Raw genomic sequence first — 27,934 nt, forward strand, 5'->3', positions numbered from 1 at the left:
TCCAGGACAAATGCATTGGAGGAAGCAGACTGAAGTCTATGAAAGCTCATGCTGCCAATTTCTTTCTTTCTGTTACTCTCAAAGGTGCTACAAGATTTCTCTACGTAGTGATTCTACATACTAGCATGGCTATATCGATGATGATGATGATGATGATGATGATGATGATGATGATGATATTTCAGTATTGCCATCAAGGCAGTATCTTTTCATCATACCTAAAGGAAGGTGGTCATCTTCCGGAATCAAACAGGCTATGTGGCTCAAATAGCTCTGAGACACTTAAATCTTGCTAATAATTGTTGCCAGCATTAACAGAAAGGTAAATGCAGAAGGAGGCAGAATGGAGAAGAAGCATCTGGCCAGCCTTGTGCCCATATTTCAGGACATGGAGCTGTTTCTTCCACTCACTTGTAATAGTGTTCCATGATGTGGGGAGTGCCACTATTTCTTGTAAAGTGCAAACTAGTCTGGGCAACACCAAAATAGAAGGGCAGAAGAGAAAGAAGAATTAATCCTAATGGAATGAGTCACTTCAGCTCTGGGATTTGTAGCAAAGAGGTGGCAGGGATGAGAAGTTCAGCTGCCACAATGCAATAAGACTTTGCGGCTTGGTGGATGACAGCTAAACTGTCATATAGTCAAAAGAATAGGTTAAAAAAAATACAAATTGCTATACTCAAATGCTTGGCAGTCCTTATGGCAGCTCAATAGCTTCTGGGCTTTTAAAGAAAGAAAGAAAGAAAGAAAGAAAGAAAGAAAGAAAGAAAGATGAAAAGAAAAAGAAAAGAAACTCTATTCTGTCTGCTGGGAGAGTGGCTGGTGAATTTTTTCAGGGTTGACTTTATGGTGCAATATGAATGCACTCAGAGAAAGCAAGAGCCATGGCTAAGCAAAGTCATTGTAGTGTTAGTATAAAGGCCAGAAGCCTGCAGCCAAATAACTGGCAGGTTAATTTAATATATGAAACACAGCTAACCTAATTGTGAAATTATCTATTTGAAATCTTTGTGCCTGAGCCTCAGATTTCTCAGTCGTGATTCAAAACTCTCATAAGGGAATGAAGGGGTAATGGACTGCTTGACTTCCAGCTCCTCCTGAATCCCTCCTCTTTCACTCAAACAACAAAATAAATAGTCCATGGAAGCAGTTATGCTGAGACTAATTGGTATAGTATTTAATATACTAAATTTGATATACAGAGGAACTATTATTATTATTATTGTTATTATTATTATTATTATTATTAAGCTTAATTTATAAAGCGCTATAAATTTACACAGCGCTGTACATACAATCTTTTTAATTGGATGGTTCCCTGCCCTCAGGCTTACAATCTAAAAAGACACGACACTACATACATTCAGCCTAGACAATAAGGAAATGGAAATAGTAAAAGAGTTCCTGTACCTTGGATCAAACATCGTTGGGGGAGGAGACTGTAGTCAAGAAATCAGAAACCCAAATTAATGTCCATGGAAGATCTGCAAGAATTCACCCTAAACAATGAGAAAATTGAATTAGTCAAAGAGTTCCTATACCTTGGCTCAAATATTGGTCAGAACAGAAACTGCAGTCAAGAAACCGGAAGAAGACTAGAAATGGGAAGAGCAGCTATGAAAGAAATTTTTAAAATCCTAAAAAGTAAAGATATATAATTGAAGTTAGAATTGTACAAGGGAAATAGGGGGGAAATTAGAAATATGTTACAAAAATATTAATCACATGCACAACCATTCTCTCCCTCCCACTGTGCACATACATTCAGTCATAAATGCAATAGAAGACTTAAAGCACCATTAAAATTTAAGAGTGTAAACATTTTGAAAAACTTAACAATAAATTATTCAAAATATAATAATCTCCATCACCATGTACAGGGATGAGAGTTGGACAGCGAAGAAAGCAGACAAGAAGGAAATAAACTCACTTGATAAGTGGTGCTAGAGAAGAGTGCTAAGAATATCATGGACAGCCAAAAAGACAAACAAATTGGTCCTAGAACAGAACAAGCCATATATTTCTCTGGAAAGCCAAGACAAACAAACTGAGGCTGTCATACTTTGGTCACCTCATAAGAAGGCATGACTCATTAGAAAAGACAATAATGCTGTGAAAGGTAGAAGGTAGTAGGAAGAGAGGAAGGCCACATGCCAGATGGATATACTCAATCAAGTCTATCATGGGTCTGAAGTTACAGGAATTAAGCAAAGCAGTGGAGGACAGGGAATTTTTCTTATCCACAGGATCACTATGAGTCTGGGTTGACTTGAGGGCAGTTAACAACAATGACAAATCTGCAGTTTGTTGTTGTTGATCCCCACAACCAATTATTCATAAATGCCTGTTTGAATAAAAAAGGTCTTTGTCTGACAGCAGGGATGTAGCTAGGATTTTAGGAAGGGGGGGTCCAGACTAAGTGCTACCATTATAATGGGGCTTGGGTGCGGCGGCACAGCAGCACACACCATTCATTTTTCTAATGGAAAGGGGGGGTTCCGGACCCCAAGAACTCCCCCCCCCCGGCTACATCCCTGCTGATGGCAAAAGGATAGCTGTGTGGAGGACAGTCTAACCTCTTATGGAAGGGAGCTCCATCATCTAGGAGCACCCAGTGAGAAGTTTTTCTCCTGTATTGTCACCAGAAAGGCCTGTGATGATGGTGGGACTGAGAGAAAGCTCAATATATATTATATTAATTCTGATTATAGATAGGAAAAAGCCAGCTGCTATTAGATGAGAGCAGAAACATGGGAAGATTGGCTCTGTAGAGGTTTTGGACTTCAGTTCCCAGAAACATAACTAATGAATGGTAAAGGATGGTGGCCACTATGTTTCAATCCTTCTAGAAGATGAATGCTGGCCACTCCTGGATGAGACCAAATGTGCTTTCCATCAAGCAGTCTGTCTCAGATTTGGACTTGGTGCTTTCAAAGTGGATACTGGAGTAATATGGTGTATTTTCAACAGCCCTCACTACAAATAACAACAAATATGGTGCCAAGAACTTTTCATACACTGACTACATTGAATTGTATCACAAATTTCCTGAAAATGCAAAAAGGTGAAAAGCAGGACAGTTAACAACAGGACATTCCATAACAGCCAGGATGTAACATTCATGTGTGATCCTATGATATCATGGAATAACCAAAGCTTGGAAGGAAAGAAATACAAATAATCTGTTACATAGCAATGGGTAATAATTGTAACAAAACTACATTCTAAAAATAATATGAATATAAATGACTTTACAAAAACTGCTGCTCTTAGCTATGGTTTGAACAAATAATCATATGTAGCAATAGCAAACTAATTTCTTTCAGGGCCATGTGGCTAAAATAGCATCCCAACAAACAGAAAGAGATATTAACATGTATAGGGAAACTTTACGATTTGTGTGCGTCCATGTATATTGGGACCTTGGTATCTGCTGGGGTTTGGTTCCAGGACCTCCCATGGATAATGAAATCCGTGGATGCTCGAGTCCCACTAAATACAATGGCATAGCAAAATGGTGTCCCTTATATAAAATGGCAAAATCAAGGTATGCTATTTGGAATTTATATATTTTTAAAATACTTTCAAGCAGTGGATGCTGAACCCGTGCATTAAAAAAAAATGTGGATACAGAGGGCTGACTGTACTTTCAAGTTGCCTGTCGACTTATGGCAGTTCAGGATGCCAGTCCCATTAAGGTGCCACAAGTGCGTGCCTTCTCCTATCTTCTTTTTCTAAAAATGCAACTTATGCAGAAGCAAAAATTGGGGACTCTTGCATATATGTGTGTGTGCCTTATGGAGACCCCATGAATTTCATAGATTTTCCTTAGGCATTAAATCCTCAGAGGTGATTTTGCCTATTCCATCCTCTCAACAATAGCCTACAGAAACTGGTATTCATTGGAGGGCTCTTATCCAAGTATTAGCCAAGCTGACCCTGCTTAGCTTCCAAGATCAGAAGGGGTCTGGTGCCTTTAGGGTATTTAGACTTGTAGTCTAAGTTCAAAAGCATTTATGAAAAAATGCCAATGATGGGAAGGGGACAGCTTAATAAAGACTACCACAGAATATTAGCTGACTGTTGAGGATGAGAGGATGGAAACAGAAGCAAGGGAACAGCCTGAATAAGAGCACTCTGCATTGCAACATGATAAGTTTGGACTGGGATGGTAATATCTGGAGGGTACCACTTTGAGAAGCAGCTGAAAAGACAGGATGAGTGTCCCTGTCAAATCAGGACAATTGGAGGGTAAGGGGATCCTTGCTCAGCCTTGTTGTTCGCTCACAAAACAATCTTATGTACATCTATTCCAAAGTCTCACTATATTAAATGAAATTTACACCCAGCTAAGTGTTGTTGCTGTGTAAACAAATGTTTATGTCCAAGAAGAAGTGCTGTATAAATGGCAACTGCTGCTCTTTGGAGGTCTCCCATTCAGAGTGTCGACACAGAGTGTCAACATATTACTTCTCTAGATCGAGGGAAGTTATAGTGTCACTTTATTCTGCTTTGGTCAGACCTCACCTTGAATCATCTGTCCAGTTTGGGCACCACAATTCAAGAAGGATGAAGACAAGCTGTAACATGTCCAGAGAAGGGCAAGCAAAATGGTGAAAGGTCTGGAAACCACCAAGCACTTTGAGCAGTGGCTTAGGGAGCTGGGTATGTTTAGTCAGGAGAAGAAAAGGTTAAGAGATAATAAGAGAAGGTTAAGAGGTGATAGCCATGTTTAAATATTTGCCATATAGAAGGAGGAGCAAGTTTGTTTTCTGCTACCCCAGAGACTAGGACCTGGAGCAATGGATTCAAACTTTAGGAAAAGAAGTTCCACCTTAACATTAGGAGGAACTTCTATATGGTAAGAGCTGTTTGACAGTGGAATACGTTGCTTCAGAGTTTGTGAAGTCTCCTTCTTTGAAGGTTTTTAAGTAGAGAATGGATGACCATCTGTCATGAGTGCTTTGGTTGTGTCTTCCTTCATAGCAGCGGGTTGGACTGGATGGCCCTTGGGGTCTCTTCCAACCCTGTGGTTCTATGATTCTATAAGTTGAAGATGACTTAACAATAGCAACTAACTGACAAACACATCTGTAAAACGCTTTGAGTGGTTGACATTTGTTCGGTAAATGCTAAGACTAGTAACCATGATCATGATGGAGATGTGAACATTTCCACCGCAGTTCCTCCCCTTGTCAACTTATCCGAGGGAGCAAGAGCTGTCAGTGCGGCTATGAAAAACAAGCTCATAGGCCATCATTGTTCTTTTCCATCAACATGTTCCAGAGATGAGTGGGTGGAAACTGGAAGCTTCACTCAACTTTTCTTTTGTATCTATACATGTCAAGCACAAGCCCTGGCAACTGCACCTTCCTCGAAGGCCTGACTCTTCCAGCAAAGGCTTGTGTTCCTACAGGCTTCTAATTAGTAATAATGGTCCATCTGTCACTGACTGAAAAGCAAGATGCTGTCTGACTGCTCTTTTAAAACCCATTTTCAGTAACATCATACTCTCAATCTGTGTCTGGGAAGATTTAAAGCAAAAATCAGACTTCATATAAATAGCTAGCAAAATATTAATCAAATGAAGGAAAGGTTCATAGAATGGGATATGTTCCCTGTTGCATACCTATCTTAATTCTTGGCCACTTTGTTTCTAGACCTTTAGTGTGTTCTGTTTAAGCATTATTCTTTGCCTTTCTTGGCCAAGTCTACCAAAGGCAGCCAACACAACTGATGCAAAAACAAAAAATGAAAAAGAAAGAAAGAAAGAAAGAAAGAAAGAAAGATGCAATAATGTATTCATGTTTTTTTAAAAAGTAAAAAAATACAAAAAGCCCATTAAAATAGAATTCAGTCAATATCATAAATATTTACAGAATTACAGCAATAAAACTTCTTTTCAACAGCAGCAACACCATCAGTTTTAAAAGCTATTCAAGGCAGGTGGGTTTGCCAAAACCTTTAAAATCCTGCAGCTGAGGAGAGAACTTGGAAACTTTACTTTTTAAGACTATGGCTTCCTGAATTCTTCAGCTGATAAAAAGTGACTCTTTGAATTCGCTAGCTGACAAAAATCTCTGCTGAGGAGACCAACCATACCTCCTTTGGGAAAGGTTTCCACAAAATCTGTTCTGCCACAGATGGTGTCAAGCCAAGAAGAATCTGGTTGCACTCCTTTGCTCATATGGGCTTTTTTCCTATCCACAGTGCCACGATCTGTGTTTTTTCCCCTTGGTTAATAAGTCTGAGGCTGCACCTACATTGCAAAAATAATGCAATTTGGCACCGCTTTAACTGCCATGGCTCATTGCTGTAGAATTCTGAGTATGGTAGTTTTGTGAGATATTTAGCCATCTCTGTCAAAGAGCTATTTTGCCCCAACAAACTACACATCCCAAGATTCCACTGCACTGAGCAAAGCAGTGTCACATGGCACATGGCAAAGCAGTGTCAAACTGCATTATTTCTGTAGTGCAGATGTGGCCTGAAACAAGGGTAAGGGGTGTTGTAGTGGTGGCTTATTCTGAGGTCTCCCTAAAGTGGTGGGCCATAGTGCTACTCTGCTTTCTGGGAATTAAGCCTGAAATGGACATTTCCAGGTGAAAGAGTCCAGATGCTGCAAACACATACTGTTTATTTTTCTACCTTCTCTTTTGCCTGTATCAAAAAATGAGAAGATGGAGATGTAGTCTCTCAATGGTGTGGGATATTTTTATATAAGATATAGAATGTGGTAGCACATCACCATCAGGAAGCCATTCCAAAATTGGGTGCTGCCACCAAGAAGGAGCTGACTTTTCTAAAAGATGTTAGCATTTATGGCGGGATACAGACCACCCAAAAAGGCACCTGATTTTCTGCCAGAGGGAAGCCTCAGCCGCCAAATGGCAAGGCTTCCCGCCGGCAGAAAAAGATGGGGGAATACTTATCAAATTTGCAGATGACACCAAATTAGGAGGAATAGCTAATATTCCAGAGGACAGGATCAAAATTCAAAATGACCTTAATAGATTAGAAAGCTGGGCCACAGCTAACAAAATGAACTTCAACATGGAGAAATGTAAGGTACTGCACTTAGGGCAAAAAAATGAAATGCACAGATATAGGATGGGGGACACCTGGCTTAAGGAGACAACATGTGAAAGGGATCTAGGAGTCCAAGTAGACCACAAGTTGAACATGAGTCAACAGTGCGATGCTGCAGCTAACAAGGCCAATGCGATTTTAGGCTGCATCAATAGAAGTATAGTGTCTAGATCAAGGGAAGTAATAGTGCCACTATATTCTGCTCTGGTCAGGCCCCACCTAGAATATTGTGTCCAGTTCTGGGCACCACAATTCAAAAAGGACATTGAGAAACTGGAGCGTGTCCAAAGGAGGGCGACTAAAATGGTGAAGGGTCTGGAAACCATGCCCTATGAGGAACGCCTTAGGGAGCTGGGTATGTTTAGCCTGGAGAAGAGAAGGTTAAGAGGTGATATGATAGCCCTGTTTAAATATTTGAAGGGATGTCATATTGAGGAGGGAGCAAGCTTGTTTTCTGCTGCTCCAGAGACTAGGACCCGGAGCAATGGATGCAAGCTGCAGGAAAAGAGATTCCACCTCAGCATTAGGAGGAACCTCCTGACAGTAAGGGCTGTTCAACAGTGGAACACACTTCCTAGGAGTGTAGTGGAGTCTCCCTCCTTGGAGGTCTTCAAACGGAGGCTGGATGGCCATCTGTTGGGGATGCTTTGATTTGGATTTCCTGCATGGCAGGGGGTTGGACTGGATGGCCCTTGAGGTCTCTTCCAGCTCTATGATTCTATGATTCTATGATTCTATGAACCTGCAAAAAGCGGGTTCTTTCTACACCGCAGTGGTGGCGTAACAAGTGTGCCACAGTGCATCACTGGTGCACTCTTTACACAAGTGCGTGCGGCATCTGCACGACACTTGCGTAACAATGGTGGCGCCTGTGGGTACAGGGTACCACCATTTTGAAGCCCTTGTCACGTGCGAGGGTTGCGGGGCATCTGGAAGCGCCACCCCGAGATGCTCTGAGGCACCCCTCGCACGTGATGAGGGCGTCCTTTCCGGGCCATCTGGACTGGGCCTCAGTGCTCAGTGAGAATTGCAAATTGATGCCATACGGAAATGTGGAGAGTGACATCTTTGTTTGGGGCAACAGAGCTTTCCTATTTTGGATTACACTCAGCTCTCCATATCCATCTATTTCAAATCTCTAGGTTCAAGCATCCATGACTTGAAAACATTTCAAATATATAAAAATTCCAAAAGCAAACCTTGATTTTGCCATTTTATATAAAGGACACCATTTTACTATGCCATTGTATATAATGTGACTTGAGCATCCACAGATTTTGGTATCCCTGCGGGTCCTGGAACCAAACCCCAGTGGATACCAAGGGCCTATTACATAGTTCCCATATTTGTTTGGCCATCATGGCTTCCGATCATGCTGCTATTGGGGGATTCTGGGAGCTTCAGTCCACAACAGTAATTTTTCCAAGCTCTGTCTGACTTTGTTTCTCAACATACGCAGAAGTCATCTTTCCCTACCTGAATGACAGTGTGAAGGAAAGGATTAGGAGTGAGATAATATTTTACCTCTCAGAACCATTTGTATACAATCATTCATGTTCTATATAGTTCATGACCAGGTCATGTCACGCTGCAAGGCAATGCAACATATACCTTATTTGTGCCCACACACAGTTTAATTGCAAAGGGCATTTTGCAATAAAGATTTCAGGAATGAATAACTACTTGACTTTTGTTCCACCCACTTACAAAGGCATAGTTATTCCATCATACAGACAAAGGTACCGTGAGGTTCAGTCAAGTCTAAATCCCATGTGTATACAGTCCACAGTAGAGTGTGGTATCTGTAAATAAGAGGCCCATTCTGCATAATCCACATAAATGTAAGTGTGATTTGTTTGGGAGCCGGACTGAACTATATATACTGAGCATGAAGAACAATATAATCAAATGGCGGATCCTGTGGATAATAACATGTTCCACACATACACTAAGGATTCTTTATTTGCTAGCCTGCATTACATAGTAAAAGTTTTCAGTTAAAAACAAAAAGAAGACATAAGGAACAGTATATTTAGTTATATTGATACAATCTAATCTAATTAGCATTTCCCATGTTTTTCCTTTTTCTAATCTGGTTTCCATTTGGCTCACAACACCACATTCTCTGTGTTCTGCCTTCAATAGAAAGAAATGGGTGTTTGTCCTCCTACATGAAAAGGGTATGGTGGTTGCATATAGAAAGATCATCTGTGGTGTGGTCCACTTTGTGCCGGCCTGGCAACGTACTAGGATTGCGTGGGGCACAGCAACCACATGCCCTGGAACCCTAGTATGTGGCAGTGGCGTAATAATGGCGGTACCCTGTATACATGGGCGCTGCCATTGTTACGTAAGGGCCACGTGGCGTCCATATGTTGCCGTGTGGCGCTTACATAACAAGTGCACCAGTGGCACACTTGTTATGCCGCCCCCGCAACTTTAAAAGAACCCACTTTCTGCAGGTTCTTTTTTCATCGGAGGGAAGCCAAGTGGTTTGGCGGCTGTGGCTTCCCTCTGGAGGAAAAACAGGCACTGGGAGACTGCCGTTTTTCGGCGGTCTGTACTGCACCTAAAATAAACTAGAGGTCTTGTAACCGCTTTGAGAATAATTGAGTGAAAGAAGTCGTAGCATTAGCTTTGATAGGTTTAGTCTACTTCCTCAGATGCATGCATGGGCAAATACTGTAGTGTCAAGTACAACAGGAATTATTTCTGCAGTGCAGATGCAGCCAGAGCTACTTCAAGAAATGCTTAAGCAGAATTTTCTCTGAAAACTTTATTAATATTTGACTTAGGTTCCTCTTAGAATGTCATTTTTAATAGAAGAGATATGTTAGGCCTCTATATAGGGGTAATACGAGTAGTGATATTTATATTTAAAGTCATAGCAAATGGCAAATAATCAGAAATAACTGCAGGAAAAATATCTGTTCTATTAAAATGGCTTAAAAGTTGATTTGAAACAAATAGATAATCAATGTGTGTATATATGTTATGCCTAGCTGTATAGAATTCATAATCTCTGGAAATCTAAATCTCAAAGCATCTTCAATATTACAAGATCGAAATTGTTTCACAGATTTAGAAAGCTTTGGGAACTTGAGGATCTCTCTAAATTTCTGTCAACTGTTACATTGGTAGCACCACCAAGGATGATATAACCAGTACAAAAGTCTAAAAACTCATGCTTTCATAAAGATGTTTTGACCAGATCTCAGATCCTTCATAGCTGCTGATGCTTTTTTAACACATTACAGTGAAGTAGAAATTGGATAACAAATGAATTTGAATATATATATATATATATATATATATATATATATAAATCAGATAGTGACATTCTAAATTTTAAAACTTTTTAAATGGAATAAACATTTTTAAGGAAAAAAAAAATAAGATTCAGGCCAGAAATGACTCGCAGCATATTGTTGCTGAGAAAATCCATTTCCCCCAAACTGTCATGAGGATTGCAGTTGAACTCAAGAGGCCAGGGATGCCTCCATAACCTGGCAGGTTAATTAAAAAACTAACAATCCTAGCCCTGGCTCTACTACAATACAGTTTGCAAGGGATAATACCATGTTGCTGGTCACCTGCTGATTTCTGAAGACACTCTTATTTGTTTGCTTTTTATGGTCATTGGACTGATGCAACAGAAGCAATGGTCAGCACAAGTCTCTCCCTTCCATGGAGTATTAGGGAACAGCAAGATATGTGCAGAGGGCCAATGCGGTGTAATGGTTTGGATGCTGGACCAGGACACTGGGAGTCCAGGGTTTGAACCCTGTCTCAGCCGTAGAAACCCACTGGATGATTTTGGGCAAGTCACGCTCTCTCAGCCTCAGAGGATAGCAGTGGCAAACCTCCTTTGAATAAACTTGCCAAGAAAATCCTATGATAGGTTTGCGTTAGGGGAACCATAAGTTGGGAATGACTTGAAGGAACACAACAACAACACATGTGCAATCCATGTGCATGGATGCACATCCATGCATTCACAGAGGGAAAGCTCCTGCCAACATTAACTCAGTAGTGAATCCCTTGGGCCCATTATAGCACAATTATTCCACTTTATCATGAGAAAACATGGCTCACTATAAGGTATAAGGCAGTAGGAAAAGAGGAAGACATTGCAGATGGATAGACTCCATCAAGGAATCCAGGATCTTGAATCTGCAAGACCTGAGCAGGGCTGTTGAGGGCAGAGGAACTTGGAAGTCTCTCATTCATAGGCACCATAAGTTGAAATCAATTTAAGAGTGAATAACAACAATTCCACTTTAACTGCCATGATTTCCTTCTATGGAACCTTGGGATATGCAGTTTGGTGAGACAATGAAATGCTCTGGCTGAGAATTCTAAAAGCCCTCCCCTAAACTACAAATCCCAGGATTCCATAAGATCGAATCATGGCAGTTAAATTAGAATCATGGAGCTATAATTCTATAGTGCGAACGAGCTCCTGGCGTTTGCCATTGTTCCAAATTTATACAGAGAGTCACAACTAGGATCTTATGAGAAATGCATTACTCAGTGCACACAATTGCACATAGAAATGGCTAGATGAAGCGATAGTTCAAAGGTTTTCTAGTAAATTTGCATTGAGAGAGACAAGCCTAGATAAACAAAGTACCCTAAGCTTTATGAAAAGAAGCCAGATCTCAGCAACTAGTATTTTTAGACATTTTTTGCATATATTTCTCAAGCCTCTTTCCCGGATTTATTGCTGTGGCAAGATGGGAAATATGGTTGGCAACCACATGGTCACCCAGTAAAGATTTAAAACAAAAATCTACCAAACAGTGATACTTTTATTGGCCAACCGAAATGCACAATATGCTCGTTGCAAGCTTTCAAAGCTTCTCTGGCTTCTTCATCAGGCAAGGTATTACAAACAAAACAGGAGAAAAACAATTGAAGATGTTAGTCAGATGCCTGCATTTCATTCTTTCTGTCCTTTAGTTAAGATGGTATGGGGAGGGCATCTTTTGCACGCAGGCCCCTCCTCCTTAGAAACTTGGAAAGTTACTTTTTAAAAATGGATTATTGCTGTGTCTTTTAGAATTTTAAAATAATAACTACTTAACATCTGATTTTCCCTATTGCTCATCTCATTACTTGTTACAATGTTGTTCGTTTTTTTAATTCATTTTTTAAATTAATCTTTTAAAAGGCAAGAAAATGACCTCAAACAAACAAACAAAATTCCATCAAATGCCACCCCCAATAGTCTACTCCCCAAAACGTAACAACACAAAATACGAAGTAAATATTTCCCTTTACTACATTAGCACTACATTATATTTCAGAGAAAATACCTGAATGCTGTTACATGTTTTCTCCCCCTAAACCATTACAAGTAAAGTTATTTTTTGTACAGTAATGCATTATTTCTGAAATCTGGAGTGGAATACATTTTATCACAACTGATCATGTAACACCGTCTCACCCAACTTGCAAGTTTGCAGTGAAACTAAAACGCTGCTCCAAAAAGGAACAGGAAGATATAAATGTTCATAACTGAGGTTGCAATATTTAATTTATCTTTTAATCAGAACTACAGTTGCCCTTCCTAACTCGCAGATCTGAGATCCGCGACCTCGAATATCCGCAGAGGGGCGACTTGCATTATTTCCAATGGTGGACATGCCTGGTGTGTACACCCAGGCCATGCCTATGAGGTTTGAATATGTGCTAGCATCCATTTTTGTGGGGGGTTCGGAACAGATCCCCCGCGAAATTAGAGAGTACACTGTGCATAATAGTCTAGACCTCAAATGGGACTTACTTCAATTGGTAATTATTATTGGTTCAGTTGGTTATTATTTGGCCTACTTCCCAGTATAGTGGTAGTTTTTGAAAACCTATCATCCTGCACAATTGATTACATAGGCCATGGCTGATGGAAACTGCAGCCCTACAACCAACAGAGGACTATTGCCCAACAACTCCCTGCCCCTAACCTGGTAGACAGAGAGAGAATTACAGTCTTACAGGTGGCCCTCTATATCCACAGATTTTTTTTATCCACTGATTCAACCACCCATGGCTTGAAAATATTTTTTCAAACCTTGATTTTGCCATTTTATATAAGGGACACCATTTTACTATGTCATTTTATTTAATGGGACTTGAGCATCCAGAGGTTTTGGTGTGTGTGCAACCAAATCCCAGCAGGTAGCAAGGGCCCACTGTGTTTGGAATATTTTAATTGAGTGGTTAGTTTTAAGACAATAGCTTATTTAATTGTGCTTTAATTGCTCAGCAATGTTGCAACTCTTTGGTTTTCAGCTACATTTTGTTTTAATTTCTCTTGTGAACTCCTAGAATGTCAGGAAATACTTGAAGAAATAGCCCTAGCCTATCTAAATTGCTCAGCTATGTTGTTGTTGTTGGTCTTCTTACACGCTTGCAATGAGAAAAATAAGTATTTTTTCCCTAGATAGTCAAAAATGAAGAATACTTTCCATCAGGACCTGGTCAAGAGGTTAAACTCTGTTGCAGGTGCTGACTTCTAGAGCCCCCATCTGAAGAGGACTGACGCAAGGCTTGCAAAGTGGGCAGTCAAGTGTGGTAAGGGATTCAGCTTCAGATTAGGAAAATAGTTTGTCCCTAACCAAAAGAGGTCAAGCTCTCTTTAGCAGAGACATTTGCATGCCTCTTCCTGATTTGCAATGAAAAGGAGGTTGCTAGCAAGCATCATGAAGAATCTGTGCCCCCCTGTTCATGATATCTATAAGGCCAATGATTGGAAAGTTCTTTTGTAAAAGTAATTCATTGTCATTACAGTGTTTGGACAGAACCCAATTGGTATTATTAGTTGCAATATTGGGAAAGAAACTTACTGTGTTCCTTGTTGTACTTTTCTTTCCTTTTCCATTACTTTGAGTTACTTTTTAGAGGAAAAAATCCTAAAGATTGATAAGAGAATGACATAAAACAAAAAGTCCCCATCCAAAGGCTCTAACAAATACCCTTTGAAAGTAGCTTCATCCTTATTCACTGTCTTATGTTTGAAACATAACTGTGTTCTACCCCACAATAACATTGTGGACAATTTCATTAATCATAACTCATTACCTCTGAGCTTTGCATAAAGCAGTCTTCCCCAGCTTGATGCCTTTAAAATGCATTGGACTATAAATCCCGTAATTCTTGTCCAGCATGGCCAGATAGAGTGCATCACACGGTCACACCGGAAGAGGCTGTTCAGCCCTCTGTTCAGTGAATGTGTGAGGAAGGAGAAGGATGGCCTTCAGTAGTTTCACTTCCCCACAACTGATGTACTCACTGGCCTGATGTGGGGTAGAGAAGGAGCCCTTTCACATTGCACAGGTATAGCACTATGATTCCACTTGAACTGCTATGGTCTCATCTGAAGGAATCCTGGGGGTTGCAGTTTAGGGAGGAGAATTTATAATTCTAGGAATTGTAATTCTAGGAATGGGAAGCACTAGATTGTGACCCAGATACACACAGACACAACACTAGCATTGGCATCATCTTGGACAGAGGACATCTTCACTCTTCTTGAGGGCAGCCAGCTAGTTTAGAGAGAGCATAGCAATCTATATGGCAACGGCAACTTTGTGTAGTCCAACTCATTCCTTTAAGCTGTCATCAGCATCTGAAAATTGAGGTGACTGTTTCACACTGCCTAACAGAAGGGCTGGCCATGCCTTGGCTTTACTGAGATAAGCCAAGTCTAGTGACCAAATAAGATCAACATACGTTCTACAAGATGCCAGATGCCCCACTGAAATTGATTTGTTAAAATAGTCCTTGTGTAGAACGTCCCAGTTGGCTGCACCCTTAGCCAGATGGAAGCCCTGAAGCTAACAAGTGTCATTGATTGTTCAGCAACTAGAAATTCTGGCATAAAAACCTAGCCAGCTTTGAGTGTTTTCAGTATTATTTGAGGCTAAGCTCAGCACATTCTGGCACTTCCCCTGTCCCCTAAAATCCCCACTTCTCTTTCTTTCGTCAGCCTAGCTATTGTTCAGCACTTTTGCTAAGTCAATAGGCTTGATGCAGATGAGGCATAGCTAAAAGTGTTTGCCTTATTAGTGCTTTTTAAAGACTTTAATCCCCACCCACCCAATTCAGTTGACAAAAGGAAAGACAAACTGTTTATAATATCCCATATGTGAACCTGGAGCATGCAGATGTGGTGACCGCTTTCCAGAAGAACCAGAGATAAGAAATTGATTCTCTAGATATATTTTCCCTCATCATTCCCTCTAATACTAAACCCAGGGGTTTGAATGTCTTATCAGTTTGGAAGTGAAACAAGGCTACCAAAAGAGAAGGCAGCAGCTTCTGTTTATTTCTGGAACTTCCTAAATTATGCAGACATGTTTTGTGCTTATAATGAAAGAAATCCTACTTTTTAAATAGACCTCTGATCTTCCAAACTAACAGAAATAGATGGCAGTTGAGTACCACTATACAGCATGGAAGAGGAAGGTTTGGGGTAAAAAAAAGTGGTGTCTCCCAACCCGAATTCCCTATCCTCTATATCTCCCTCCAGCCTGTAATCTTGTACTACCTTAACAGGATCCATGAAGAGTATCACGACTTCTAAGGCTGCAGCACAATACTGTTAGCAATGTCATTGTTTTGGTGTGTGCATTCAAGTTGTTTCCAACTTACAGTGACCCTAAGGCAAGCCCATCACAGGTTTTCTTCACAATATTTGTTCAGAAGAGGTTTGCCATTGCCTTCATATGAAACTGTGAGTATGTGACTTGCCCAAGCTCATCCAGTGGATTTCCATGGCAAAGCAAGGATTTGATCCTTAATCTTCAAAGTCCTATACTATGCTGCCTCTCATCATATTCTCCAACATTTCACAGATGAAAACCAGGACATGTGCAGCCAAACAACATCAGAGTGTGGTCAAGATGGCAAAAATTATTAATGAGGAAGAACACACAAGCAAGGAAAGTCTGAAGCAGTTTGCTTGTTTCCTAAATTGACTGGGAAGGGCAAACTTCCACCTCTCTTCTCCTCTCTCCAATGCCGAGTTAACTCAGTACAAACAACATTTGCATTTTGAACTCAATTTACAGTAACTGAAGTAAGCTGAGACAATGGGGTAAAGAGGGAGAAACTGGAGCATTTCAAAAGCAGCTGAAAAGGTGGGACATCAAAGGATTAACCTGGATTGCCCTTGCCAAATGAAGACAGTTGGAAGGTATTGTCATCATTATGACGGCTGGAAGGGGAAGGTGGAGAGAAAGACTGTACACTGTGAGAACCCTGGACGTTATATAAGGCACCTTGCTTAAATGAAAGATGTGCAAGGTGCCTTCGAGATGTTGCTGGACCACAATTCCCATCACTTAAACATACTCCAGAAAAGATCACCCACAGCCATGTTGTTTTTGAATGGTGAGAAAGAATTATAGTCCTACCCAACTGGAGGCCACTATATTGGAGAAGGCCAGTGTAAGGCATCTCTGTGCTTTGTACGCAGAAACATACTGGGCCATTGCTTGAGACTGCTCTGAGTTGACGTCAGACTACTCAACAGGCATGGAGGTCAGGTTTTGCTCACCACATAGTGGTGTTCTCAGGACTTGATGTTCTTCAGGACTTGATGAAGCTGGGGGAGCTCCCATAGAACTGAACTGTGGTCAGTGTATGATAAAATGTCCAAAGGTATCCTCAAGGACATTGTTTTGATGGGAGCTAAGCTTGCCTTTTCTTGGTGATCCAAAATTTGGTGGGAGTGGACATTGCTCCTTCCCTGACAGTCATGCCTCTTACAGTATGTTGACTTCATTATATAACAAAAGATGAGGGGAAAATAGCCTGCATGTAGCCCCTTTGGTCCCATTCTGCAGCCCCCAAAACCCCAGGAAACATCAGAAGCCCTGGACTTCCAGTTAAAAAACAAATTCACCAAACTTCCACAAAACATGGCAACTGGGGTTCCCTTTTCTTTTACTATTATACAAGTATTTTCCAGCCAGATTCCCAGCTGAATCCAGTGTGTTATATAATTTCTGGTTGCACTGGGGTGCTATTGTGACCTGCAATAGGGTCATAGGAGGGATGGGACAGGGATATATCTTCACACTGATGACAATCCCTATTTTATAGCAAGGATGAGCAAAAGATAGATTGAACCACCATCTACTGCTGGACCATCTAATAGCTGGGATTCCTGGAAAGAATCCCCAACTGCATGGAACCAAGTCTGGCCCAGCATGATGGTGGTAGTGGTGGCTGTGTGCCTTCAAGTCATTTCCAACTTATGGCAGCCCAATCTTGGCAAGATTTGTTCAGAGGAGATTTACCTTCCCCTGAAGCTGAGAGCATGTGACTTGCCCAGGGTCACACAGTGGATTTCATGGCTGAGCTGGGAATCAAATCCTGGTCTCCGGTTGCAGTCTGACACTCAAGCCACTATGCCACGCTGGCTATATATATATATATATATATATATATATATATATATATATAGTGTGTGTGTGTGTGTGTGTGTGTGTGTGTGTGTGTTGTTGTTGTTGTTGTGTGTCTTCAAGTCATTTCTGACTTATGGTGACCCAAAGGCAAACCTATCATGGGGTTTTCCTGGTGAAATTTATTCACAGGAGGTTTACCTCTGTCTCCTTTTGAGCCTGAAAGAAGGATGGGACTTGTCTAAGATCACATATGTGTATGGACAGCACATATTAGTTATGCACACATATTACTTACTTCAGGGGGATTATACCTTGGTTAGAAGAATTGCTGCTCTGAAGACTTTCAAGAGCAGCATTTCTGGTTGTTCTCATCTTTCTGTCACTTATTTTTTCAGCATTGTATAGTGGGAGCCCTGAGGCCTGCAAAAATGGCCTGGGGTGGATGCATGTAGCTCACACAGAGTGCAGGACACTTTTTGTTGTTGTTAACTGCCTTCAAGTCAGTCCTAGTGATGTTGTCCTCCCTATCCTCCACTGCTCTGCTCAAGTCCTGTAAATTCATACCCGTGATCTCCCTAATAGAGTCCATCCATCTAGCACATGGTCTTCCTCTCTTTCTTCATTCCTCCACCTTTCATTATCTTTTGTAATGATGAAAACCTGCCTTCTCGCAGGGACATAGCCAAGGGGGGGGGGTTTCTTGGGGTCCGGACCCCCCCTTCCATTAGAAAAATGAATGGTGTGTGCTGCTGCGCCGCCGCACCCAAGCCCCATCGTAATGGTGGCACTTAGTCTGGACCCCCCCCCCTTCCTAAAATCCTAGCTACATCCCTGCTTCTCGTGATGTAGCTAAAGTACAACAGCCTCAACTTAATCATTTTGGCTTCCAGAGAGATTTCAGGCTTGATTTGTTCTAGAACCCATTTGTTTATCTTCTTGGCTGTCCATGGTGTCCTCAGCACTCATCTACAGCACTCCATCTTAAATGAATTGATTTTCTTCTTATCTGCTTTCTTCACCATCCAGCTCTCACACCCGGACATGGTTAATGGCAATATGATGGCTTGTACAATTCTAACTTTCAAGCTCAGTTGTATGTTTTTACTCTTTAGGATCTTTTCTAGTTCTCATAGCTGCCCTCCACATTCCTAGTCTTCTGACACCTACCTCCTCTTTAAAGTACAGAGAAGCACATTGGTGGACCACAGAGTTTCTCATTCCATCAACAATAGATCATTTGAGAGGGAAGGCAGTAAATGGGAACCATGAAAAATCCAACCTATTGTTCATTTCCGTGTCCCAACCTTTCATTTGCACAACCCCAGCCTAGGCCCCATTTCTTTCACAGGGCAGAGTGTGATGGAACTGGGGTGTGTGTGTGTGCGCGCGCATTGATTGACTTCAACATTGTGGTGAATGATGTTATAAATCATGAATGAGACATTGTCTGGTGACTCTTTTTTTTTGGCCACACAGGAAATGGGAACTAGTAAGACCTGTCTATATGCAAGAATATGTAGAATGGTTTGGATCAATCTGCTCTATTGCTAGTGATGTTGAAAACCTCCCTCAAATTGCATTCCACCGAAGCCATGTTCAGGTGGGGCTTTGCTGAAATCAAAGAAGTATATCCAATGGAAATAGGCTGTCTTACAGTCAGTTTGCTGTTGTGTGTTTTCAAGTCATTTCCAACTTATGGTGATCCTAACACGGCCCCTATCATAGGGTTTTCTTAACAAGTTTATTCAGAGAGGTTTTGCCATTGTCATCCTCTCAGACTGAGAAAGTGTGATTTGCCTAAGGTCACCTGGTGGGTTTCCATGGCCAAGCGAGGATTGAAACCATAGTCTTCAAGTGTCCTAGTCCAATGCTCAAACCATAACACCATACTGGACCACTGGATCCAAATTTTGTTAAATCAAGATATTTAAACTGGGCTACTCTCACTAAGTGTGGTCACCTTCACCTACCTGTTCTTGCCTTGTTCTATTTGCTTACCTTCTCCAGTGGGGCCCAAACCACATCCCCATCCCAAGGAGATTATAAGGAGAACAGGAGCAGCTGCTCATTCTCCTTACTCAGTGAAGGAAACAAACAAGTTGTAACAACAACATGAAGGAGACATCAGGAGTAGACTTGCCACTGGGATCTGGATCTTAGCAAGTGCCCAACATTGTCCACTCCTGGGCCAAAAACGATTCTAGAACAGAATATTAAACCTAGAAAAGAATGCTGTAATTATATGGGCTTGCATGGGCTTCTTAAAAACAAGTCATGCTCTCACTTCCTCTGCTTTTTGATAGAGTTGCACACTTGGTAGATAAAGGGAATGCTGTGGATGTAACGTATCTTGATTTCAGTAAGGCTTTGACAAGGCCCCTCATGATATTCTTGCAGACAAGCTGGTAAAATATGGGCTAGACAAGGCTACTATTAGGTGCTTCTGTTAGGTCACAGCAACCTAAGTATGGTGTCCAGATCAAAAGAAGTAAAAGTATCTCTCCATTCTGCTTTGGTCAGACCTCACCTAGAGTACTGAACACCAAAATGATAAACAGTTGACAGAGTCAGGTATATTTAGCCTGATGAAGAGAAGATTGAGCACTGATATTAATGTAAGACTACTTTATGATCCCCCCTCCAACACACATACACACAAACACACACACACACACACACACACACACACACTGGTATGGGATGCCTTTTAAAATATTAGGTCTTTTTTACAATAAAACATAGCTGATTTTTTTAATTGCACGCACACACATTAAAAATAACCTCTATACCTCAGATTTATAAGACAATGTTGCATGGAAGAGTACATTGTGAATTTATATCCAGAGGATAAAAATTTAGATCCAGAGGACAGGAACAAAATTCAAAATGATCTTAACAGACGAGAAAGGTGGGCAAAAACAAACCAAATGAATTTCAACAGGGAGAAATGTAAGGTACAATTCTTAGGGAGAAAAAAATGAAATGCACAGATATAGGATGCGGGATACCTGGCTTGACAGCTTGAAAGGGATCTAGGAGACCTAGTATAGGAGGCCTAGTAGACCACAAGTTGAACATGAGTCAACAGTGTGATGCTGCAGCTAAAAAGGCCAATACAATTCTAGGCTAAATCAATAGATGTATCTCTCAACCAGTAGCGTTACTAGGGTTGATGTCACTTGGTGCGGTAACTCATGGTGTCATCCCCCCACTGACTTCCTTCTTTCACACACCATACAGAATCCTTAGTAATACTTTTTTACATGATCATTACAGTCAGCCCTTCTTATACAGGGATTTTTTAATACATGGATTCAAGCATCCACAGTTTGAAAATGTTCAAAAAAAGTATAAATTTCAAATATCAAACCTTGATTTTCCATTTTTTATAAGGGACACCATTTTGCCATGCCATATTTAATGGGACTTGAGCATCCATGGATTTTGTTATCCACGGGGGATCTTGGAACCAAACCCCAGCATATAACAAGGGTCCACTGTACTTGTAAATCATAATTCCCATATATCACTGAATGTAATGCTAATACAGTGTGCCCACGTCATACACGGGTTTGAGCATCATTTAAACAGCATACCTCCAAAGAGACCCGAAGCAGCTTTATTTTGGCAGTCTGTAACAGGCCTTAGTCTGTCACCTTAGCAAATACTTGTATTGCATGGGAGACATCAGCATAATCTCTTACCTCACAGGAACACAAAATCCCACCACTGCAGAAAGGTAGCACTCCCAGTGTCCCAGTCCAATGCCCAAACCAGTACAACATGCTGGCCCTCACAGAGCAGAAAAATATTAGGAGTAAGGAAATCTTAGAACAACTTAAATTAAAGAAAGCATAATTAGCAGCTCTCAATTTAGCTCATTTTCAAGATTCCCATGTATTTCTGAGAAGAAGATATTTTGTTGTTCTATCCCTTCGAGTCATATCTGACGTCTGGTGACCCTAAGGCAAACCTATCATGGGGTTTCTTTGACATGATTTGTTCCAAGTTGCCATCGCCTTGCTTTGAAGCTAAGAGAGTGTGACTTGCATAAGGTCACCCAGTGGGTTTCTATGGCTGAGTGGAGATTCGAATCCTAGTCTCCAGAGGAGTATTAGTCCAGTGCTCGAGCCACTAGACCATGCTGGCTCTCTAGTGCTATAACTAGAGCATGAGAGTTTGAGTACTGCTATGCTCCTAAGCAGACTTTCTCAGAAGCAGGCATCCATAAAATCATGAGGCCAGTGTGCTTAAGTTCATTGGATATATATCTATAGCTTTCAAGTGTACTCACTTATAATGAATAAAAATTCTTTTGCCTCAAGGTAAAATGCTTCAGTTATGTCAAACAGGCTGATACAAACAGGAAAACTGGAGGTTCCTTCTGCCCTCTAGAGTCTAGAGAGGAAAGCCTTTTGGAAACTGGATCTGATCCCATCTGTTGCTTGTGTGTGTTGTTTGCCTTGAAGTCATTTCCAACTTATGGCAACCCTAAGGTGAACCTGCCAGAGGGTTTTCTTGGCAATTTCTTCAGAGGGGATTTGCTACTGCCATCTTCTGAGGCTGAGAGAATGTGACTTTCCCAAGATCACCCAGTGGGCTTTCATGGCTGAGTGGGGATTTGAAGCCTGGACTCCACAATCCAATGCTCAACCCACTACACCATGCTGACTCTTTGCCTCCTTCTAATTTAAGCGTTGAATCTTTAGTGAATTAAATACCCTAAAAGCATCATATCCCAATTGGTCTTGGAAGCTAACCAGGGTCAGCTCTGGTTAATATTTGGATATCCGGAGATAACCGACAAATACCAAGTGCTGTATGCTATATTTCAGAAGAAGGAAGGGGTAAAATCATCTCTGAGGAATGCTTGCCTTAGGAATATATCACACAGAGCTTTTGGGTGGTGTTGTGGCTCAGTTCCAGCTCACTTCCGACGTGATTGCACTTCGAACGATGCGGTTTCATGTCATAAAGGGACTGTTTTATCAGACGCCATTGATTTCTCTGGGAGCCCTTTGCGAATTGCTTCAGCAGTGTTTCTGAAGTCACCCCTCATTTTGGTAACAATGGGGAAAAAGTGACTCCAGAGAATTCGCTTCCAGGCTCCCTTCGATTGCACTGTGATTTGGTCTGGTGTGGAAAAGCACTCCAATGCCACCCCCCTTGGCCTCTGCGTTCTGCTCCGTCATCCCCCTCCTCCTCCTTCATGCCATCTCCCCCTCTCTGCCAACCAGCTGATCCCATCATCCCCTGCATCCCCTGCATCCTCCTAGACCCCGATCTGCTCCTCTCCTTCACCCTGACATCTAACCCATCATCCTCTGATTGCTCCTGCATCCCCCTCTCGCCCCCTCTCCACCTAACCCATTATCCCCTGACTGCTCCTGCATCCCCATCTCGGCCCCTCTCCACCTAACCCATCATCCCCTGACTGCTCCTGCATCCCATCTCGCCCCCTCTCCACCTAACCCATCATCCCGACTGCTCCTGCATCCCCATCTCGCCCCCTCTGCCACCTAACCCAGTATCCCTGCTGCTCCTGCATCCTGATCCTTGCCCCAGGGACCCCTAGCGACCCAAACTGCTTCTTCACCCCATGAAGGATGACAGCTAAGGAGGGGGCAGGGAAGGAGGACAGCATCCAGAGCCCCGCTGAGCATGTGCAAGGGGGCCAATTGGAATCGCTGACCCCTCAAAGTATGCTCTGGTGTGGTAATACAATGTGCACTCACTCCCCTTTGCTTGAATCCGCATCACGTGACTGGCTTGGAATCGGACTGACTTCTCTTCTCCCTCACTTCGGAAGGACAACAGAAAGGCAGCCAGGTGTGGTAAAACATCACGTTTTAACCTCAATCTGCATTGCTAGACAGGAGTGACTCCGGATCTGGTGTGGAAAAACATCACACTTTGCAATGCTAGAACAGGAGTGACTCCAGATCTGGTGTGGAAAAACATCACACTTTGCAATGCTAGAACAGGAGTGACTCCAGATCTGAGCTGCAACCCCCCCCCCCCCCCACGTGTGATAAGGTCCTAAGAAAACCCTATGAAATTCATGGGATTGACATAAATCAACAGGTGACTTGAAGGCGCGCACACACACACACACACAAACACACACACACTTATACAGAAACGCAAAAACATAAACACACACACACATACAACATATGATACATTATCAGGTAAACCTAAAAACAGGTGGATTCAGGAATAGACACATAGACAGATAGATAGACAGAGAGAGGAACAAATACTTCCCGGTGCTATAGAACTACTTTTCTGTAACTCTAGAAAACCTGGAGACTTTCTCATGATTGGCACAGATGTGTATTAAATTTGTTTTATCACAATAACCGAAATCGAATTAATCATCTGAGTTTTTATAAATAATAAAATAAAAAATAAAAACAAAAGTGAATTGTTCCTGTGCACCTCAGCAAGGAAAAGGCTGTGTGTGTCTACTCCTGCGTTGGTATGCCTTAAAGTGGTAAAAATGCCAACACACTGGTGCCCATTTCCACACACTAGTACTGCTGGACATCAAACATCAGGAGTGTATCTACACAACACAGCTGTAGTGGTTTGATACCAGTTTAACTGCCAGTGCTCCATCCTGTGGGATCTTGTGGTTTTGTGAGCTTAGAATTCCTGCTGAAGAGCTCTAGTGCAGATATAGACTCATGTGACCATCCATGTATTTGTTGGACTGCAACTCCCGTCAGCCCTATCTACAATAGTCAGTGGTGAGGAATCTTCTGAGTGGAAGTCAAACAACATCTGGAGGGATTTAAAGATATAGCCATGTTAGTCTGTAGAATTAATATGTATAGAGATTTTGTAGCACTTTTGAGACAAACTGAAAAAAAGAAAAAAGAAAGAAAGAAGTTTGTAGCATGAGCTTTCATAGTGCAAATGCAAACAAGTGTCTCACCTGGAATAATACTGTGTCCAGTTCTGGGCACCACAATTCAAGAAGGATGTTGTGAAGCTGGATTGTGTCCAGAGGAGGGCAACCAAAATGGTGAAGGATCTGGAAGCCATAAAGCCCCATGAAGAGAGACTTAGGGAGCTGTTTAGCCTTAGAGTATATTTAGCCTGGAGAAGAGAAGGTTAAGAGGTGATATGATAACCCTGTTTATTTGAAGGGCTATCATATTGAGGATGGCACAAGCTTGTTTTCTGCAGCTTCAAAAACGTATGACCTGGAGTAATGGTTTCAAACTACAGGACAAGAGAGTCCAGCGGAAGAACTTCTTGACAATAAGGGCTGTTTGACAGTGGAAGAGGCTCCCGCGGAGAGTGGTAGAGTCTCCTCCTTTGGAGGTTTTAAACAGAGGCTGGATGGCCATCTGTCACAGGTAGAACCTTGGTTGTGTCTTCCTGCATGGCAGGGGCTTGGATTTGATGGCACTTGAGGTTTGTTCCAACTCTATGATTCTCCGATTCACTATGGCCAAGCAGGGAATCAAAGCCTGATCTCCAGAGTCATAGTCCAACACTCAGACCAATACACCACACTGCTTCATCCAGGTTTCCTAGAAGGCATCAGCATGAGGTCACAATGGTCAATCTCTCTCCTTTAACTGGACAGCATCAAGCAGGTCACAAGGGTTGAAGAAGATTGACCTCTTGGTGAGGCCTCTGCCAGAAGAAGACTCCTCACCTGAAGAAGAGGTACAAAGGCCAATGTGCCCTTCCATGGTTCCCATCAGTTTCAAAAGATGCCCTCCATCCACCCACAGGTTGCCAATCTTCTAGGGCCTTCGGAGTGGCAGAGTCACAGATGTAGGTCACCCTCAAGATTAGGTGTCCCCTGCTTTTTTCTTATTTGAAGCTGGAGATGTACATGAAGGTTGTACATTTTTAAATTTAGAAATCTGTTTTTTAATGTGACCCTTGTATGATCTTCTAGACTTGTAATTTATGTTGTTGTATTTTATTTAGCTGATGGTTAATGCCAAGTGTTCTGAGTACCAAGCCAGGGGGAAAAAAACAGAATATAAATGTATACAACAACCGCTCTATCTTTTCTCAACAGTCTTTTGCTATCAATTTTGTATTATATTTTAGACTATTGTTCCGAGTTTATTTATGGTCGTGTTTTTATGGGGATTTTTGTATGGTAGTGGTTCTTTTTTGTGGGTGGATGAGTGTGTGTGTGAGAGAGGGAGAGATGTGTTTCTTATGTTGAGAAGTAGTTCTGAGGCACTACAGGTGGAAGTGTTGTTCTTATCATTCAGGGACGTAGCCAAGGGGGGGTTCTTGGGGTCCGGACCCCCCCTTCCGTTAGAAAAATGAATGGTGCGTGCACCGCCGCACCCAAGCCCCAATATAATGGTGGCACTTAGTCTGGACCCCCCCTTCCTAAAATCCTGGCTACGTCCCTGTATCATTTATCATCCAGTCAGTGTTGACTTATGGCAAACCTATGAATGAAAAATCTCCAAGAGACCTCCCAGGTCTTGGAAATTCAGGGCTGTGGTTTCCTTGACTAAGTCTATCCAATTGTAGTCAAATCTTTCTGTTGCCCTACTGTCTTCCATTTTAACAAGCCTTATCTTCTTGTTCTTTTTTCAGTGAGTCACATTGTCTCATGATGTGTCCAAAGTAGGACAGTCTCGGCTTCGTCATCATGGCTTCTATGGAGAATTCAGACTTGATTTGCTCTAGGACTCATTCATTTGTCTTTTTAGCAGTGTACAGTCTGCACAGAACTCTGCTTTAGCATCACAGTTCAAATAAGTTGATTTTCTTCCTGGCAGCTTTCTTCACTGTCCAGCTTTCACAACCATCCCAGCATTTCATTCATTTCTATCTCATTCATTTCCCCCATAATGGGACTCAAGGTGGTTGACAATATATTAAAAAACATTATGCACTAAAAATTATACAATAACTTCGAAAAGAATATCAATGTAAATGTCATTTAAAAGAAAAATAAACAAAGTATAAAGTCAAGACGTTTGAATTAATAAAAAGACTATATACAAATCATAAAACAGCATAGCACACTATTAAAAGCCCATCAAAAACCCATACACAGAAATCAGAACTACTATGGCCTGGATCACTTTGGTATTTACTGATCTGTCTAGTGGAGCTCTGGTACCACAACAAACTACAATTCCCAGGATTCCATACCATGGACCCCTAGCAGTTAAAATGATGTCAACAAACCAGATTATTTCTGCAATGTGGATGCAGCCAAAGTGGTGTCAAACCAGATTATTTTTGCAGTGAGGATGGTCTTTCAGTGTCTGCCAGGTCCAAAACACACTGCAAAAATAATCCAGCTTGAGACTGCTATAGCTATCTGGCTCAGTGTTAGGGAATCCTGGGAATTGTAGTTTTCTGAGACACTTAGCCTTCTCTGTCTGAGAGCTCTGGTGCCACAATAAACTACAATTACCAGGATTTCCTAGCATTGAGCTAGGACAGTTAAAGCAGTCTCAAACTGGATTATTTCTGCAGTGTGTTTTCAACCTAATCCATTGATTAGGTAGATTCTGCTCCAGGGGTAGGACATACTAAAAGAAATGACAGTCCTTGGCCATAGGGAAACCATATATGCCCATGAGGAATCATTGGAGAATACTTACTCATAGGTAATCATTGGAGAAAGGGAAACATAGGGCAAGCATTCATGTTTCCCTATAGACAAGTATTCTGCAATGATTCTCAGTGGACAAGTATGGTTTTCGTATGGCCAAGTAATGTAGGAGATACAGGGATGGAGACTAAAAAGAGGGCATTCTCCTCCAAATGAGAATTTTCTGTCTTCGCCCACAATGAAATTTACCCTTTCCCTCCCCACATTCCTAACCCTGCAGAAAGTGAGCCTTTGCAACCTGTGCCTCTCCAAGCCATTCCTCCCCTCTGAAGCTGAGAGTGTGCCACTTGGTCCAGAGATCTCCCAGTGGCTGAGCCAGGATTCAAACCCAGGTCTCCACAGAATGGGAATCCAGCAACACTCAAACCACTGCATCAAGCTGGGACTCTTCAACCTGGATGCCAGAACTTGCTGATTTTATTAGACTCAATGGGTTTTTTGCTCAAATGCGCAACTCATTTCAAACAACTGCAATGCTCTAGAAATGTGGGAACTGAAGGGAAATGTAAGAGATGGGGAGGGGAGAAGATTTATTTATATTGAAGGGGTCAATGCCTTTATTTCTTCCAGCCATCCCTAGCTGAAGGGCAACCAACGGGGGAGTCCCAGAGAAGGGCATCTTGACTGCAGAAATAATCCAGTTTTGCCCCACTTTAACTGCCATGGGATCCTGGGATTTGTAGTTTCCATCGTGTACAAACGGTTCCATTTATATCTGATCAAGACATTCTGATAATAATAACAACCCAGGAAACCAAGCATCCACTCAAGCTGAGTCTTTGTATTATTTTAATTTAACAACAACAACAAAGAT

The sequence above is a fragment of the Sceloporus occidentalis genome, unplaced genomic scaffold (genome assembly GCF_023333645.1).
Source record: "Sceloporus occidentalis isolate IW3139 unplaced genomic scaffold, rSceOcc1.0.p SCAF_1, whole genome shotgun sequence".
NCBI classification, from domain to species: domain Eukaryota; kingdom Metazoa; phylum Chordata; class Lepidosauria; order Squamata; family Phrynosomatidae; genus Sceloporus; species Sceloporus occidentalis.